Source organism: Chiloscyllium plagiosum, unplaced genomic scaffold (genome assembly GCF_037043375.1).
Source record: "Chiloscyllium plagiosum isolate Xiang-an unplaced genomic scaffold, Cpla_swu_hap1 HiC_scaffold_10, whole genome shotgun sequence".
Taxonomy (NCBI): Eukaryota; Metazoa; Chordata; class Chondrichthyes; order Orectolobiformes; family Hemiscylliidae; genus Chiloscyllium; species Chiloscyllium plagiosum.
The window spans coordinates 51,707,422-51,723,897 of NW_028270148.1; the positions used below are offsets into that span (position 1 = coordinate 51,707,422).

The following is a 16,476-nucleotide window of genomic DNA, read 5'->3' on the forward strand; positions in this document are numbered from 1 at the left end:
ACAATTACTTAATACCAGTGTGTCTGATCTCAATTTGTGGGTTCATCTTTCAGGGGTCAGCCAACAGACCTTTGAGGCCAGTAAAGACAACTTGTTGCTGGCATGTGTCAAGTTGGTCAATGGTATATGTTTTCTTTGATGGTTGGAATTCTTCCCCAAATTTCAAGTTTTTTGGGGCAACACATGCCTTCCCGTTCAGAAATAAAGTCTTCTGGTTCTGGATGGCATAAGCATGTTCTGCAAACTAGATTTTTATGTCTGAAAAATCACTTTAATATCATTTAATATTATGTTTTATTCACCTGCCACTGTTAGCATCAAACCAGTGGATTGTAACATTACCTTTCAATCAAGGAGGTTTATAAGATAATATAGTGATGTCCACCTCTGTATTAAACTTAAATTGAATCAGGTATCCATTGACATAGATGAGCTCTGTCATGTGTGGTTCAGATGTGTCACTTATTTCATGTGGAATTGGCTGTGGTATTTCTTCTACAGCATCATATTAGGATAGATGTTCTAATGGAAATGTATTTTTGGGAATCAGAATTATTTTCTAACGATGTTTGGTATAAGGTAATAGACTTTTTTGCAGATGTAACCGGCATTGTTGTTAAGGATTGTTTCTGGTTTTGCATTTTCCTTTAACATGTCCCTCTTTCTTGGAAAAGTGACATACTTGTGGTGGAGCTGGATGTTGCTTTCATTTGTGTGTGTTTTTCTTTACTCCACATCTTGCACGGCCACTCCTAGCATCGAACAATAGGATTACTGTTTGTTTTGATTTGTCATGTGATTAATTGGAATATTTATACCTCATGAAGTTGATAGGTTCTGTTGATCTGTTTGTGTAAACTTGTGCTTCTATTTCCCAGATTGTGCTGAGTCTTTTTCCTGAATCTCAGCTTCTAAAAAAAATCTGGATAACCTTTTCAGTGTGAGACCTTCCTTCAATTATAAAAGATGTGAATGGAATGTATCAGAAATTCTGATGATAATTGTCTGTAATTGGCTTGGTTCTGAGGCTTCATATTCACAAGACTTAGATAATGCATAAATATTACTGAAGTTTTCAACAGGTTCCCCTGGACACTAATCTTTTATTGAATCTTGCTCTTTACATAACGGAATTACCTCTCAAAGTGAAATAATTGTCAAATGATTTTCAGACATCAAAGTTACCCTGCTTCACGTTTCATCTGTTAATAACATGGCCTGTTAATGATCCCATGGCAATATTTTATTGACTTGGAAAAAGTCAGACAAGTTAAATGAGGAGTTGTTCAAAGTGTGCGTATGATTTCAGTCAGGTGAGGGAAGATGGCATGGAGGGGTCTGTTCAGGGCTCTTTTCAAAGAAGAAGCAGAGAGCTTTCAAATCTTCCTGCTGGGGAATGGGTGTGCTAGAGGGATTGTACATCCACGATTCTGAGGAGGTAGTGAGAGCCGGAAAACTGGGAATTGTGCCACCAATATAAAGTGTCAGAAGAATCACAAACATATCTGAGAAGAGACTGAGCAAGGGGCATGGCATAAAGTAGAACCAAGGTAGCTAGAAATAAATTGCTGAAGTGCTGAAGATAAGGAAACTGGTGAAGTCAATGTTAATGCCATGTGGTTGAAGGTATCCAGGGTGGAAAATGAGACATTCTCCCTCCAGTTGTCAGTGGATTTGATTTAGCAGTCGAGGAGGCACAGGACGTGCATGTCCTTGGGGGAATGTGAGGGGGAGTTGAAGTGGTTGGCCACAGGCTGGTCATGTTGTTTGGTGCGTGTGTCCCAGAGATATTCCCTGAAACGCTCTGCAAGTTGGCGTCCTGTTTCCCATATGTAGAGGAGGCCACATCAAGAGCAATGAACACAGTAGATGATGCATTTGGATGTGCAGGAAAATCTCTGCTGGATGTGGAAAGATCCTTTGGGACCTTAGATGGAGGTGAGGGGGGAGGTGTGTGCGCAGGTTTTACGCCTCTTGCCGTGGCAAGGGTATGTGGGAGGTAGGGGGAGGGGGGATGTGGGGGCGTGGAGCTAATGAGGGAGTCGCAGAGGGAATGGTCTCTGCAGAATGCAGATAGGGGTGGGGAGGGAAATTTATTCTTGGTGGTGGGGTCTCACTGTAGGTGGTGGAAATGACAGAGGATGATATTTTGTATCCGGAGATTGGTGGGGTGGCAGGTGAGGACCAGGGGGATTCTATCTTTATTGTGTCGGGGGGGTGAGGTTTGAATGCAGAAGTGTGGGAAGTGGAGGAGACACCCTGGACAGTAGTGTGTTTAATGTGAGAGGGGAAATTGTGGTCCCTGAAATAAGATGTCCTGGATGGAATTGCTCTTCCTGGGAACAGATATGGCAGAAGCAGAGAAATTAGGAGCAAGGAATCTCATAATATGGGGGAGGGGGGGTGGTGTGATGGGGGAGCGGTGGAAGGAGATGTGTTTGGAATAGATGCCCATTTTGAATCAGTCACCAGATATGGAGACAGAGAACTCCAGGAAGAGGATAGAGCTGTCAGAGATGGTCCAGGTGAATTGATGAAGTTGATGGACTGTTCAACTTCTGTATGGGAACATAATGTGATACCGATATAGTCATTGATGTTGCAGAGGAAAAGATTGGGGATGGTGCCGGTGTAAATCCTGAAGATCGACTGTTCCACTTACCTGACGAAGAGACAGGCATAGCTACCCCTTTGGTCAAAAGGAAGTGGGAGGATTCAAAGGAGAATTTGTTAAGGGTGAGGCCAGTTCCCCCGATCGAATGTGTGTTGGTGGAGGGGTACTGGTTGGGTTGGTCTGAAAGGAAGAAACAGAGGGCTTTTAGGCCTTCACTATGGTGGATGGACATTTATAGGTACTGATGTCCACGGTGAAAATGAGGTGTTGGGAACCAAGTAAACAAAAGTCATGGAGGGGATGGAGGGTGTGGGTGGTGTCCCGAACATATGTGGGGAGTTCCTGGACCAAAGAGGACAGGACTGACCAGAGATATGAGGAGATGAGTTCGGTAGGGCAGGAGCAAGTAGAGGTGATGGGTCGACCGGGGCAGTCAGGTTTGTGAATTCTGGGTAAGGTTTGTTGGGTTTGAGAACTATGAGGTTGGAGGCTGTGGGTGGGAACTCCCCTGAGGTGATGAGATTATAGATGGTCTGGGAAATGATGGTTTGGTGATGAGAGGTGGGGTTGTGGTCAAGGGGACGGTAGGAGGAGGTGTCAGCAAGTTAGCGTCTGGCTTCAGCAAGGTAGAGATCGGTCTGCCAAACTACCACTGTGTGCCCCCTTGTCCACTGGTTTAATGTTAAGATTGGGGTTGGAGTGGAGGGAGATTGGAGGGCTGTGCCTTCCGAGGGTGAGATGTTGGAGTCAGTGAGAGGGGTAGACAGGTTGAGGCAGTCAATGTCATGACAGCAGTTGGAGATAAAGAGGCTGAGAGAGGGTAAGAGGCCAGCATGAAATATCCAAGAGGATGGAGTATATTGAAGGTAAGAGAAGGGGTCATCAAAGGGTGGGTGGGAGCCGCGACTGAAAAGTAGCCACAAGGCTGAGGCGGCAGAAGAAAAGTTAAATGTCACAATGTGTATAGAATCCGTTGATATAGTTGGGGCAATCAGAGTTGGGACAGAATAGACACTGGGGTAGAGAAGTTGTAGTTGGAAGATTGCAGTAATGATCAAGGGGAGTGGAAATTCAATTTCTGGGGAGGGATAATTGGTGATGATAAAAGATGGAAAGGGAAAGGTGGTGGCCAGTAGGATGATGATGATAATGATGATGATGATGGTGGTAATGGTAATAATGATGATGATCAGGGAGGGAAGGAACAGTCGCTGACCAAGCCTTTGTCCTTTGAATATGTAGTCAGATGATCCATCAGGAAATCTAAAAGCTTACAAAGCAGAATTGTACGTACTTAAAAATTGCTTCATTCACTGACAAAGAAGGTAAGACCTGGAATGAAAAGTGCTGTAAGCGTTCAATACATTTGTATTAGAAATTAATCTAAGAATAATAGTGTGCCTTTTCATAATGTTTCTGAGTTCTGAATTATTAAATTCTCAACAAATCAAAAAGCAAAAGGCTTTAGAAAATCTAATAGTAAAAATATTAAATGAATGTAAGATGGAAAATAATGACAAATGTTTTGGCTTTAAAATGATGATGTTTCTTCCCAAAGGCTCTGTCTTTCAGATCTGGCCCCGACTACAACAAGTCTTGTTTCATCTCCTAAAACATCCCTGGAATGGTCTTATATTCCCTTCTTTTCTGTTGGGATTTATTACCAAACAAAGATAGCTTTAGTCCCTATTTCTATTTCAATTTGTGTTGGGAAATTTTGTGATTACTCTGTCAACAGATACCCACGTTCAGCTAGAGGAATAAAGAACATATGACCATAATGCCACTAAAACTGGACTACATATATGTTTCCATTCCTTATGATTATTTTGAAACTCAGGTTTAATTCATGACAAGAATGATCAGGATACACTAGCACTGCTCCTGCACTGGAAGATACAATCACAAAGAGAGATTAAAACATAAGATGAAGTGGATTCCAAAGTTACAATGTTAAGTTTATAGTCTACGCACCTATAAACACCTGTTATTTAGTACCACTTCCATCATATCATATATTCTGAATTATTAGAAAGATATTTTGTATTTTAAATGTAGAATTTCTGTGAAAAATGGATGACCCAAATGTTATTAGTGTGAATCTTTTACAACACGGTCATATTCAAATGTTTTATAATCTATATATATGGAACAAAACTGCTAATTCAGCGAAAAGTTTCAAAAACACAGTTTTAAAGAAGAATTTAGAAAACAAACTGGACTACAAACCAAACAGCATGAAGTTGAAATCTGTAATCCTTCTCAGCCTTGTTTTTTTGGCTCATCCTCAAAAGGTCTAAAGCGTGGATTGCTGGAAAATTTAGTTTATATGTCATCTCTCAAATTGGAATGTTCACTAACGGGCATTGCCATCACCGCTTTCCCAGTGTGCACTTCAATAACTGGAAGACTTTTTGACATTAACAGGAACCCAGGCACTGTTAGATAGTGTCATGAAGATCTTCTGTTGCAAGCTTTGATGTAGATTTTGGTCAAATGTATTCACAGTCGAGAGTGTGTTGCTGGGAAAGCAAGGCAGGTCAGGCAGCATCTGAGGAGCAAGAGAACCAACGTTTCGGGCAAAAGCCCTTCAGCAGGAATCACAAACCTATCATGAAGAGGCCAATCATGGAAGTGATCAGCACTACAGGCAGTCCCTGGGTTACGAGAAGTTACACTTTCAAGTCCATTTGCAAGTTGGTTTGTGCACAAGTTAGAACACACTACATGAACAATATAAAGTAGCCATTGGTAAGTATAGGAAACATTCAGATGCTGGACCTTTGACAGAATCACATTCATAAGTAAAAGCATTCATAAGTCAGACATTCGTAAATTGGGGATTTTTCGATCAGAGCTGGCACTGGAGGGGGTGCAAAGGAGGTTCACTAGCTTGATTCTGGAGTTGAGCAGTTTGGCTTATGAGGAGAGACTGAGTAGACTGAGACAATACTCTTTGGAACTTAGAAGAATTGGGAGGGAATCATATAGAAACATAAAATTATGAAGGGCATAGATATATAGAAGCAGGGAGGTTGATTCTACTGGGTGGGTGAAACTAGAACTAGGGGGCATAGCCTCAAAATAAGGGCAAGCAGATTTAGGACTGAGTTGAGATGGAAATTCATCACCCAAAGGATTGTGAATTTGGAATTTCTTGCCAAGTGAAGCAGTTGAGGCTATCTTGTTGAATATTTTTTAAGGCAAAGATAGAAAGATTTTAGAACAGTAAAGGAATGAAGGGTAAGTGGCGCTGAGTCCATGAAAAGATCGGCCATTATCTTATTGAATGGCAAAGCAGGCTCAAGGGGCCAGATGGCCTACTCCTGCTCCTAGTTCTTATGTTCTTATTCCCTGTACTAAACTTGAGAAAGCAGCATTTATAGCATGTGTTGCAAACCACTTCAAAGCATTTTTGATTCACAGGCACAACCAGTCCCATTGTGTGCTAGATAACACAAATTTTATTGTACTTCAGCCAGACAATTGAATAAAGTCGCTGGGTGGTAAAGACTTAATGGAATAATCCATGGGACTTATTATTTCACATGGGGTTCTTGATTTAAACAGAACAGAAATATTGCTGGCGAAATCATGATGCAAAAGTGAATGATGTTGAATTTCAAGTACTGTATTTTTATCGTGAAAATAAAGCAAGATTTTAAACCATTTTTCCACAATAATAATTGAATTACAATTGCGAGACAGCATGTTGTTTGAATTACAATAAAAGAAAAAATGGGTTTGTGGTATTTGTCCTGCAAAATATATGTGTGGTGTTTTGTAATTAGTTATTGGATTTATAATAGTCACTTTTCTAGTGGTTACAGTATTTATGTATAATTACTTTCATATTCATTGAAATTGCAAAGTAGCTTACTAATTAACTATTTCAAATATATAATTATGCCACATCTTTATACAAGATTTGCTTAATTATGTAGTCATGCCACTCCTTTTGTACACATCTTATTAAACACTCTTGCATTCACTCTTAGGCTTCCTTGTAATTTGCTCTTAAAATACGAGCTCAAATTAAGCAGCTTGTTTCCTGTAAACCTAACGGGAAAATATCAAAAAGTTTGTTTGAAGAAATGATTATGCTGAAATATTGTATCACACCAACTTTACATTTTTAATTAAGGAAGTAGATGATCAATTTTTAAAGGGTGTATTTAAGAAGGAACTACTTCCACTAATGGAGGAATTAGGAGGGAGAGAACATAATAAGAGTGCATCGATTTGGAGGGAAATTAGGACACGGTGTTTCACATAAAGGGTATAGAAATCGAAGATTCTCTCCTCTTGATTCTAGTAGTTCTGGAATGTTTGGAGCTTTCAAAGCAGGCTTTTGTTGGTAGTATTATTAACAGATATGAAGCTGAGAGGTGATTGAATTCGGAATGATGATCTAATCAATAGGGGGAGCAGACTCAAGGCTCCGGGTAGTGCACCATTTCTTTGTTTATAAGAAAAGCCATTCCCCAGTCTAACGCCACAGCAAAGTAACAGAGATGAGGTTGTTTTCACTTGATGTGTCCAAGTTCACATTATGTTCCATTTAGTGGTTCAGAAAACAAAAGGGTCAACGTGACCCAATGCTTTGTGTACTTCAAGTTAGTGAAGCACTCCACCTTAGGAACTGTTAAATCTGCACAAATTCAAGTTCTCAGAATGTCTGAGGGATCCAGCTTAAAGATGTTCCCAAAAGTAACAGATTATAGTATCACTCCAGAGAATATGCTCAAGTGAACCATCTGGCACAGAGTGGCCACAGCTTTCATTCCTCTCCAGCAATCAAATTTGATACGTTTTTACCCACACTCCAATAGCACTCATCACAATATTGAATTGGACCAACTCACTGAACTTCATTTAACTGCTATGTATTTCTTTTCAGATAATGACATTCTCTATTGCTCGTTTGTTCATTTTAAGCTTTTATTTAAGTTATCATTCACATTACAATTCATTTTTCCTATTACAACTTATTACATCTATTGGCCAGTTGAATCTAACAGTAAAGGAGAATTGGCTGCTTTGTTGCACATAGCAAAAAAGGAGAATATGTTTACCTAATCATCAGCATATAATTAAAAGTCTTCCTTAAGGGTTTCTAGACTGAATTTACTGAAGGACTGAAGTAAAAAATTTATATCAAATTAAAGTCAAATTCAGACCTTAAAATGGTATTGTTAATGCTGTAAAGCTCTCAGTTACAGAGAGATACAGAGATCCTGTCAATAAATAAAATGGCCCGTTAACATTAGAGTTTTCAGCTTTGTTTCACCTTTGATAAATGGTGGTCACCACTGCACCAAAAAAAATCAACTTTACTAGAATGCATTTTACCAAATTATGCACCAAATTCATTTTTAGCCCATTCATTAAATTCTGATGCTTGCAAAACTAAGATATCACTGGACTTTGTGTTTGCCCATTACTATAGACACCAGTAGAAATAAAAAATATTGTTAATGTGACAAAAGAAATTTCAGGCATTCAATAACCAAAATCACATTTTTTTTTGTTAGTGGGCTAATTAATGATAGTAACTGACAATGAGTAATATTCATTTATTCACTAACATTACTCTCTATTTAATTTTAGTTAAAGACTGCAATTATTATTTGCTCCTCTTTGGAACAGGGGCTTAAAATAATAGAAGGCAGCAAATTCTCAGCAATTTTCCGCATTAACAGCATTGTTTATGTTTGTTTCTAGCACATAGTTGCAGAAGGCTTAAAGGAAGTACAGAATGCATAGACTCTCATGGTCCGGACATTAGATATCCATGGTAACATAACTATTGCCTCAGGATCAATTACCTGGTGCTAAGTGCCAGGCAATGAATGCAAAGATGGTTACTGAGTTCTGCCATCTTTTAGCATCTGATTTGCAGGGGCGATCTTCAGCAAGCACAGCTCTGTGGCTCTCAACATAATTGCAATCTTACATTTTTATGCTTCTGGATCCTTCCAAGCTGCCATGGGGGATTTGATAGAAATTAGCTGGTCCATTGTGCTCTGATGCATCCACAAGGTCACTGAGGCTGTGCTGCAGTAAAACAAAAACCATTCACTGTGCATTTTGGCACCCATTCACTGCAGCAAAGATCCAGGTCACAAGAATTCTTTGTTGACAGCATCCCAAAGGCATAGAGCGTTATAAATTACACACATTTTTCTATTCGTCAGGCCAAACCATGTTTATGAACATATAATGTAACATTGCTGTATCAAAGTGTGTGCAGCGCAGCTGTTTTTAAGCCAAAATGGCATGCACACTGTCTGTCCACGTTTCCAGGACAGGGCACATCAGATACCATTTTGGTTCGGTCACTAGTGCTGATGGTAGCAGTGTGTAGCAGAGTAGGCAGATCAGACATCAGTCAGCATGCAAGACAGATTCATCTTCAACACTCCACCTATTAACCTCACACAGCTGAACATGTGATCAGCAGGGGGAGGACAACCCCCAAAGTTGATTTCTAATGGCTGCTGCTGAGTTACTAGAAATACCTCATTGCCATTTAAAATTACTAGAGTCCAGAGATGATGGTGGAGTAATGGTGAAGGCTCTGGTTCTGACTCAGCATGACAGGGGAAAATATGCAGAGGCAACACAGAGGAAGACCAGCTGTTTGAAGAGGGAGGAACTTAAGGGGGAGAGTGACTCTTGACAGAAACATATTCCCTTTAAGAAGCAACTCCTCTATCTTAACGCCAGCAAGGAAGCTTAAGGATGACAGCCCAGCTTCACTAAGAACGTGATACCAAGTAAGAAGTTAATCTCATTACTAGCGACTGCTGATCACAATTCCTATAGGACAATGTGCTCACTGGAAACAAACTGTAACATGCGGTATTCCCTGAAGTATTGTACTGTAACAAGACTACAAAAATACCCATTACATTTGGAGCCAGAGAGCCCCCAGCAGGTGGTGGACCAAGCGTGCCCTAATGTGTAGAAAAGGACAAGAGATAAGAGACATTGACTATGGGCCAGTTAGCATGATGGGCCCAGGAAATGAATCAATTAACAGCATAATTCTCTGATCAGTTGAATTCTAATGGCTGGGAAAGAAGGAGGATAAAAAGAAGAATTACAAATATTCAAGGCAGGAGAACCTATTGAGAGAAAGAGACTCTCCAGAAGACAGCTCGAATTTCAGACTTCGTGTGGAGTCCTCCTGTCTCAGGAGTCCTCCTGATAACCTGAGGACAGACAGTAAAATCACACACATACACACATAACAATAGTTTAGTTTATGTAGCAATGGTATTTCATGACTAAGTTGCTTCCACTGCAATAAAGAATGTGATTCTTCAAATTGTAATCTGAGCTCTGCAGTCCTGTCACATTCCGTCACTTTTAGTAAACAATTGACAGAGGAATAGGGTTCAAAAATATCTCCTGCTTAATGAATGATGAATAGGAAAGGTTTGGAGGGGTATGGGCCAGGAGCAGGCAGGTGGGACGAATTTAGTTTGGGATTATCTTCAGCATGGACTGGTTCTGTGCTGTATGACTCTATGACTGTATGAAGCATTTATATCCGCCTTCAATCCAAAGTGCCAAGTGCTCTCCATTTTGGCCTCAGCTTGATGTTCCCAGCATCATTGTTGTCAGTTGTCAATCAATTTTATTTATTCCACATGATATAAATAAACTGCAGCAAGTACTAACACTGCAAAGGCCATGAGCCCTGGTAAGATTCCAGTAATAGCAATAGAGACGTGCACCAAGCTAGCCTTGCACCTAGTTAACCTATTCTCATGCAGCTACAACACCAGCATCTACCCAACACTGTGGAAAATTGGAGTTCAAAAGTGTGGCACTGGGATAGCACAGCAGTTCAAGCAGCATCCGAGGAGCAGGGGAATCAATGTTTTGGGCATAAGTTCCTTATCTAACCACAGACAAAAAAGCTGAATTCCAGATTTAAGATAAAAGCCCTTGATATAAAGGCAGCATTTGGCCCAGTGTGGCATCAAAGAGCTCAAGCAAAACTGGAACAGTGGGAATCAGGGAAATCTTTTCATTGTTTGGACTCATACCTGACACAGAGAAAAACGGTTATAGCTGTTGGATGTCAATCATCTCAGACCTGCATTTCTGCAGGAGTTCCTCAGGGTCATGTCCTGCCTGTAACCATCTTCAGCTGCTATGCTTGCCTTCATCATAAAGTCAGATGTGGGCATGTTTGCTGATGTTTGCACAATGTCCAGCACCACTCTCAGTGCTTCAGGTCCTTCTTCATTTATCACATCTTGCTCTGGTGCCAGTATCTGGTCAGGCTGCAGCTGCTGGCTATCTGAAAGGTGAAGAACGCAGGAGGGAGGTTGCAATGAAGTGTTGCTGAGAGGGACAGAAGGAGAAGCATCCTTAACCCATCTGCAATTTTTAAATCAGAAGCATTTGGAAAATGCAAGAAATTGGGATATGAGAAGTAGGGTTAGGGAGCAACATGTCATCATCTTCAATGATCTTAGTCCCATTACAAGCTATGGCCACTCCAATGCCAGAGAGCACCATCTGTCCCTGAAGATGAGGACATGCAGTCGATGCTGCTATCTACAGTGGGCGGCACGGTGGCACAGTGGTTAGCACTGCTGCCTCACAGCGCCAGAGACCCGGGTTCACTTCCCGCCTCCGGCGACTGACTGTGTGGAGTTTGCACGTTCTCCCCGTGTCTGCGTGGGTTTCCTCCGGGTGCTCCGGTTTCCTCCCACAGTCCAAAGATGTGCAGGTCAGGTGAATTGGCCATGCTAAATTGCCCGTAGTGTTAGGTAAGGGGTAAATGTAGGGGTATGGGTGGGTTGCGCTTCGGAGGGTTGGTGTGGACTTATTGGGCCGAAGGGCCGGTTTTCACACTGTAATGTAATGTAATCTAATCTAATCTAAGTTGTGTACCACCTTGTCCTGCAGGAGAGACGAAAGTATGTCAGTGGGTGTGGTGCAATGTGCTTATGTGTACTGTTGTTGTTGTGATTGAATAGCTGACAGTGAGTTATGCAAGCTATGAGATATGAGGCTTGCAGTGGTGTTAATTGTTTGAGAGTAAGACAAAGCTATGCACGTGTCACAATTAATAGTGATAATTGGTTGGTTCTCTGCATTGAACCTTGGCTGAGGTTGATGGTGCAGTTGGTGAAATAAGGCAGAATCATGCAATGTTCTTGACTAGTCCTGTGAAATCATTGCATTTCTTCTGACACTGCACCCCGGTTCTTGTTGCTTCACTGCTATCATTGTCTGTGACCGCTTTCCTACTAGCTGGCCTGGAAGCCACCTAGTCGATGTGGATAGAAGGCACCTCCTGTATCAAAGCCTTCAGCCCAGTTTCAAAGTACATTTTCTGCCATAATGTTCATTCCTGTGACTTCTCAAGATCATTCTAACTTCTGGAATGGCTTTTCCTCCAGTAAAATGCATCACGTCCAAGAGAAGTTCTGCGTTACTTTACGGAACATCAGTTGAACTCATTTTGGTCTTCATAATTCTGTGCATCTATTCAGCCCCAGAGCCACTTACCGGAGTGCTTAGTGCATTCTGCAAAAATTAAAATAAACAAGTAGCACAGAAATTTAAGTGATACAGGCATCAGAAGCAATAGACATGGATTAATCACAAATTGCAATCTCCATACCCACTTTCAATCTTCAATGAAGTTTGTCTCCAACACATGGCACTAACTGGAGAATTTTCCACATTGAGTGTGTCTCTCATCTGTCCATTTCCTAAATTCAATAACATATAGATATTTAGGACAGAGCTAACTAGCTGATTGGGAACAGTGTGATTGCAGGTATCCTTTTTCTATTTCAGTTGATAACTCTGGTTACTCTCTAATTTGATTCAGTCTCTGAACAGTGGTTTTGCTGACAAAGCTGAAAATGTGTTGCTGGAAAAGCGCAGCAGGTCAAGCAGCATCCAAGGAGCAGGAGAATCGACGTTTCGGACATGAGCCCTTCTTCAGGAATGAGGAAAGTGTGCCAAGCAGGCTAAGATAAAAGGTAGGGAGGAGGGACTTGGGGGAGGGGCGTTGGAAATGTGATAGGTGGAAGGAGGTTAAGGTGAGGGTGATAAGGTGAGGGTGATAGGCCGGAGTGGGGATGGGGGCGGAGAGGTCAGGAAGAAGATTGCAGGTTAGGAAGGCGGTGCTGAGTTCGAGGGTTGGGACTGAGACAAGGTGGGGGAAGGGGAAATGAGGACACTGGAGAAATCTGAGTTCATCCCTTGTGGTTGGAGGGTTCCTAGGCGGAAGATGAGGCGCTCTTCCTCCAGCCGTCGTGTTGTTATGGTCTGGCGATGGAGGAGTCCAAGGACCTGCATGTCCTTGGTAGAGTGGGAGGGGGAGGTGAAGTGTTGAGCCACGGGGCGGTTGGATTGGTTGGTCCAGGTGTCCCAGAGGAGTTCTCTGAAGTGTTCCGCAAGTAGGCAGCCTGTCTCCCCAATATAGAGGAGGCCACATCGAGTGCAGCGGATGCAGTAAATGATATGTGTGGAGGTGCAGGTGAATTTGTGGTGGATATGGAAGGATCCCTTGGGGCCTTGGAGGGAAGTAATGGGGGAGGTGTGGACGCAAGTTTTGCATTTCTTGCGGTTGCAGGGGAAGGTGCCGGGAGTGGAGGTTGGGTTGGTGGGGGGTGTGGACCTGACGAGGGAGTCACGGAGGGAGTGGTCTTTTCGGAACGCTGATAGGGGAGGGGAGGGAAATATACCCCTGGTGGTGGGGTCCGTTTAGAGGTGGCGGAAATGACGACGGATGATACGATGTATATGGAGGTTGTTGGGGTGGTAGGTGAGGAACAGTGGGGTTCTGTCCTGGTGGCGACTGGAGGGGCGGGGCTCAAGGACGGAGGAGCAGGAAGTGGAGGAGATGCGGTGGAGAGCATCGTCGATCACGTCTGGGGGGAAATAGCGGTCTTTGAAGAAGGAGGCCATCTGGGTTGTTCGGTATTGGAACTGATCCTCCTGGGATCAGATGTGGCGAAGGCGGAGGAATTGGGAATATGGGATGGCCTTTTTACAGGGGGCAAGGTGGGAGAAGGTGTAATCTAGGTAGCTGTGGGAGTCGGTCGGTTTATAGTAAATGTCCGTGTTGATTCGGTCGCCCGAGATAGAAATGGAGAGGTCTAGGAAGGGGAGGGAGGAGTCTGAGATGGTCCAAGTAAATTTGAGGTCGGGGTGGAAGGTTTTGGTAAAGTGGATGAACTGTTCAACCTCCTTGTGGGAGCATGAGGCAGCGCCGATACAGCGGCAGGAAGCGGAGGAAAAGGTGGGGGGTGGTGCCAGTGTAGCTGCGGAAAATGGACTGTTCCACATATCCTACGAAGAGGCAGGCATAGCTGGGGCCCATGCGGGTGCCCATGGCTACTCCTTTGGTTTGGAGCAAGTGGGAGGATTGGAAAAAGAAGTTGTTCAGAGTGAGGACCAGTTCAGTCAGTCGAAGGAGGGTGTCAGTGGAAGGGTACTGGTTGGTACGGCAGGAAAGGAAGAAGCGGAGGGCTTTGAGTCCTTCATGATGGGAGATGGAGGTGTACAGGGACTGGATGTCCATGGTGAAGACAAGGCATTGGGGACCGGGGAAGTGAAAATCATGGAGGAGGTGGAGGGCGTGGGTGGTGTCTTGAACGTAGGTGGGGAGTTCTTGGACCCGAACGTAGGTGGGGAGTTCTTGGACAAAGTCAGCATTTATTGTCCACCCTTAGGTGCCCTAAAAAAGGTTGAGATGGATTTTCTTCTTAAAATCCTGTCGTCTATGTAACAAAAGATGAATGTGATGAATTCTGAGAGGTCAGAATTACTCTTCTTGGCAAAACATATTGAGGAAACTATTTGTGCTACTTAACATTTGCTGAGACTAAGATTGAGCTTGGATCTCACTTCTTCTCAAATAGAACATGACTCAGGACATCAATCAGCACTTCCTTGGTGGGTTGGGGTGATGGTGGAGTACATTGTGCCCAGTGACATAAAGGCTGCCAGTTGGTACTGGCCAGACTTCATAATGATGATAACTGGTGTGTGTCCTGATGACAACAGATCCAGCCCTCCAATCACTTCAAGTGGCACTCTGCTACCTAATTGTGGATATACAGGTGAAGAAAACAAACTCAACATGAAGCTATGGTCTCCATAGCAAAGAGGCATTGCACTTGAAGAGCCTATCATTTGCACTTCAATGCTCTCCACCTCATTCATAAATTCTAGCCTTGGAGAATTGAGATTAGAAAAGCACTGGAGTAATTTACTCAACCACAACATACAATTTTACATTGACATCTATCTAAATTGGTGGTGCAGTGGGCAGTGAAGAAAGTTACCTCAGAGCACAATGGGACCTTGATCAGATGTGCCAATGGGCCAAGGATTGGCAGATGGAGCTTAATTTAGATAAATGTGAGGTGTTACATTTTGATAAGGCATATCCAGGCAGGACTTTTATTCTTAATGGTAAGATCCTGGGGAGTGTTGCAAACAAAGATACCTCGGGGTGTAGGTGCATAGTTCCTTGAAAACAGAGTCGTAGGAAAATACGTGGTGAAGAAAGCATTTGGCACACTTGCCTTCATTGATCAAAACATTGAATATAGGAATTAGAATGTCATGTTGCGGATGCATTCAATTCTAGACTCCCTGGTGGGCGGCACGGTGGCACAGTGGTTAGCACTGCTGCCTCACAGCACCGGAGACCCGGGTTCAATTCCCGCCTCTGGACTGTGTGGAGTTTGCACATTCTCCCCGTGTCTGCGTGGGTTTCCTCCGGGTGCTCCGGTTTCCTCCCACAGTCCAAAGATGTGCAGGTCAGGTGAATTGGCCATGCTTAATTGCCTGTAGAGTTAGGTAAGGGGTAAATGTACGGGTATGGGTGGGTTACGCTTCGGCGGGTCGGTGTGGACTTGTTGGGCCGAAGGGCCTGTTTCTACACTGTAAGTAATCTAATCTAATCTAATGTATAGGAAAAATGTTGTGAAACTTGAAAGGGTTCAGAAAAGTTTTACAAGGATGTTGCCAGGATTTGAGGGTTTGCACTATAGGGAGAGGCTGAATAGGCTAGGGCTGTTTTCCTTGGAGTGTCGGAGGCTGAGGGTTGACTTTGTAAAGGTTTATAAAATCATGAGAGGCAAGAATAGGATGAATAGCCAAGGCATTTTTCCAGGGTAGGGGAGCCCAAAACTAGAGGTTTAAGGTGAGAGGGGAAAGATCTAAAAGGGACCTGCTGCCAACTTTTTCATGTACAGGGTGGTGCTTGTATAGAACCAGGCTTCCTGAGGAGAAGAGGTTAGATTCCCTACAGTGTGGAAACAGGCCCTTTGGCCCAATAAGTCCACACCGACCCTCCGAAGAGTAACCCATTCAAACCCATCCAAACCCATTTCCCTCTGACAAAAGCACCTAACACTATGGGCAATTTAGAATGGCAAATTCACCTGACCTGCACATCTTTCGACTGTGGGAGGAAACTCACACAAACACGGGGAGAACACGCAAACTCCACACAGACAGTCACCCAAGGCTGGAATCGAACCTGGATCCCTAGTGCTGTGAGGCAGCAGTGCTAACCACTGAGCCACCGTTAAAGGTGAGTATAATTATAACATTTAAAAGGCAGGGTTAGAGGAAAATGGACCAAATGCTGGATATCTGGTCGGTGTGGTAGTGTTGGACCGAAGGGTCTGTTTCCATGCTGTATTACCCTATCACTCTATGATTCTACAGCCATACACACACACCTCACTTCAACAGGGTTTGGTACAATGATGCACAACACAAACTAGAAACAGCATTCTTATTTACATCACCAACCACATCACTCTCATTCAGCATTTACCAGTCCATTAAAGAGTTCTAAC

General features: G+C 43.0%; 1 long non-coding RNA gene across 1 annotated transcript in view; it reads right to left on the reverse strand.

Moving 5' to 3' along the window:
* Positions 1-11,954: 11,954 nt before the first annotated feature.
* LOC122553221 (uncharacterized) overlaps positions 11,955-16,476 on the reverse strand; it is a 30,264-nt gene continuing 25,742 nt past the window's right edge. The window contains exon 3 of the long non-coding RNA XR_015758293.1: positions 11,955-12,169. This is a non-coding gene — a long non-coding RNA (uncharacterized LOC122553221). The remainder of the gene's footprint in view (positions 12,170-16,476) is intronic.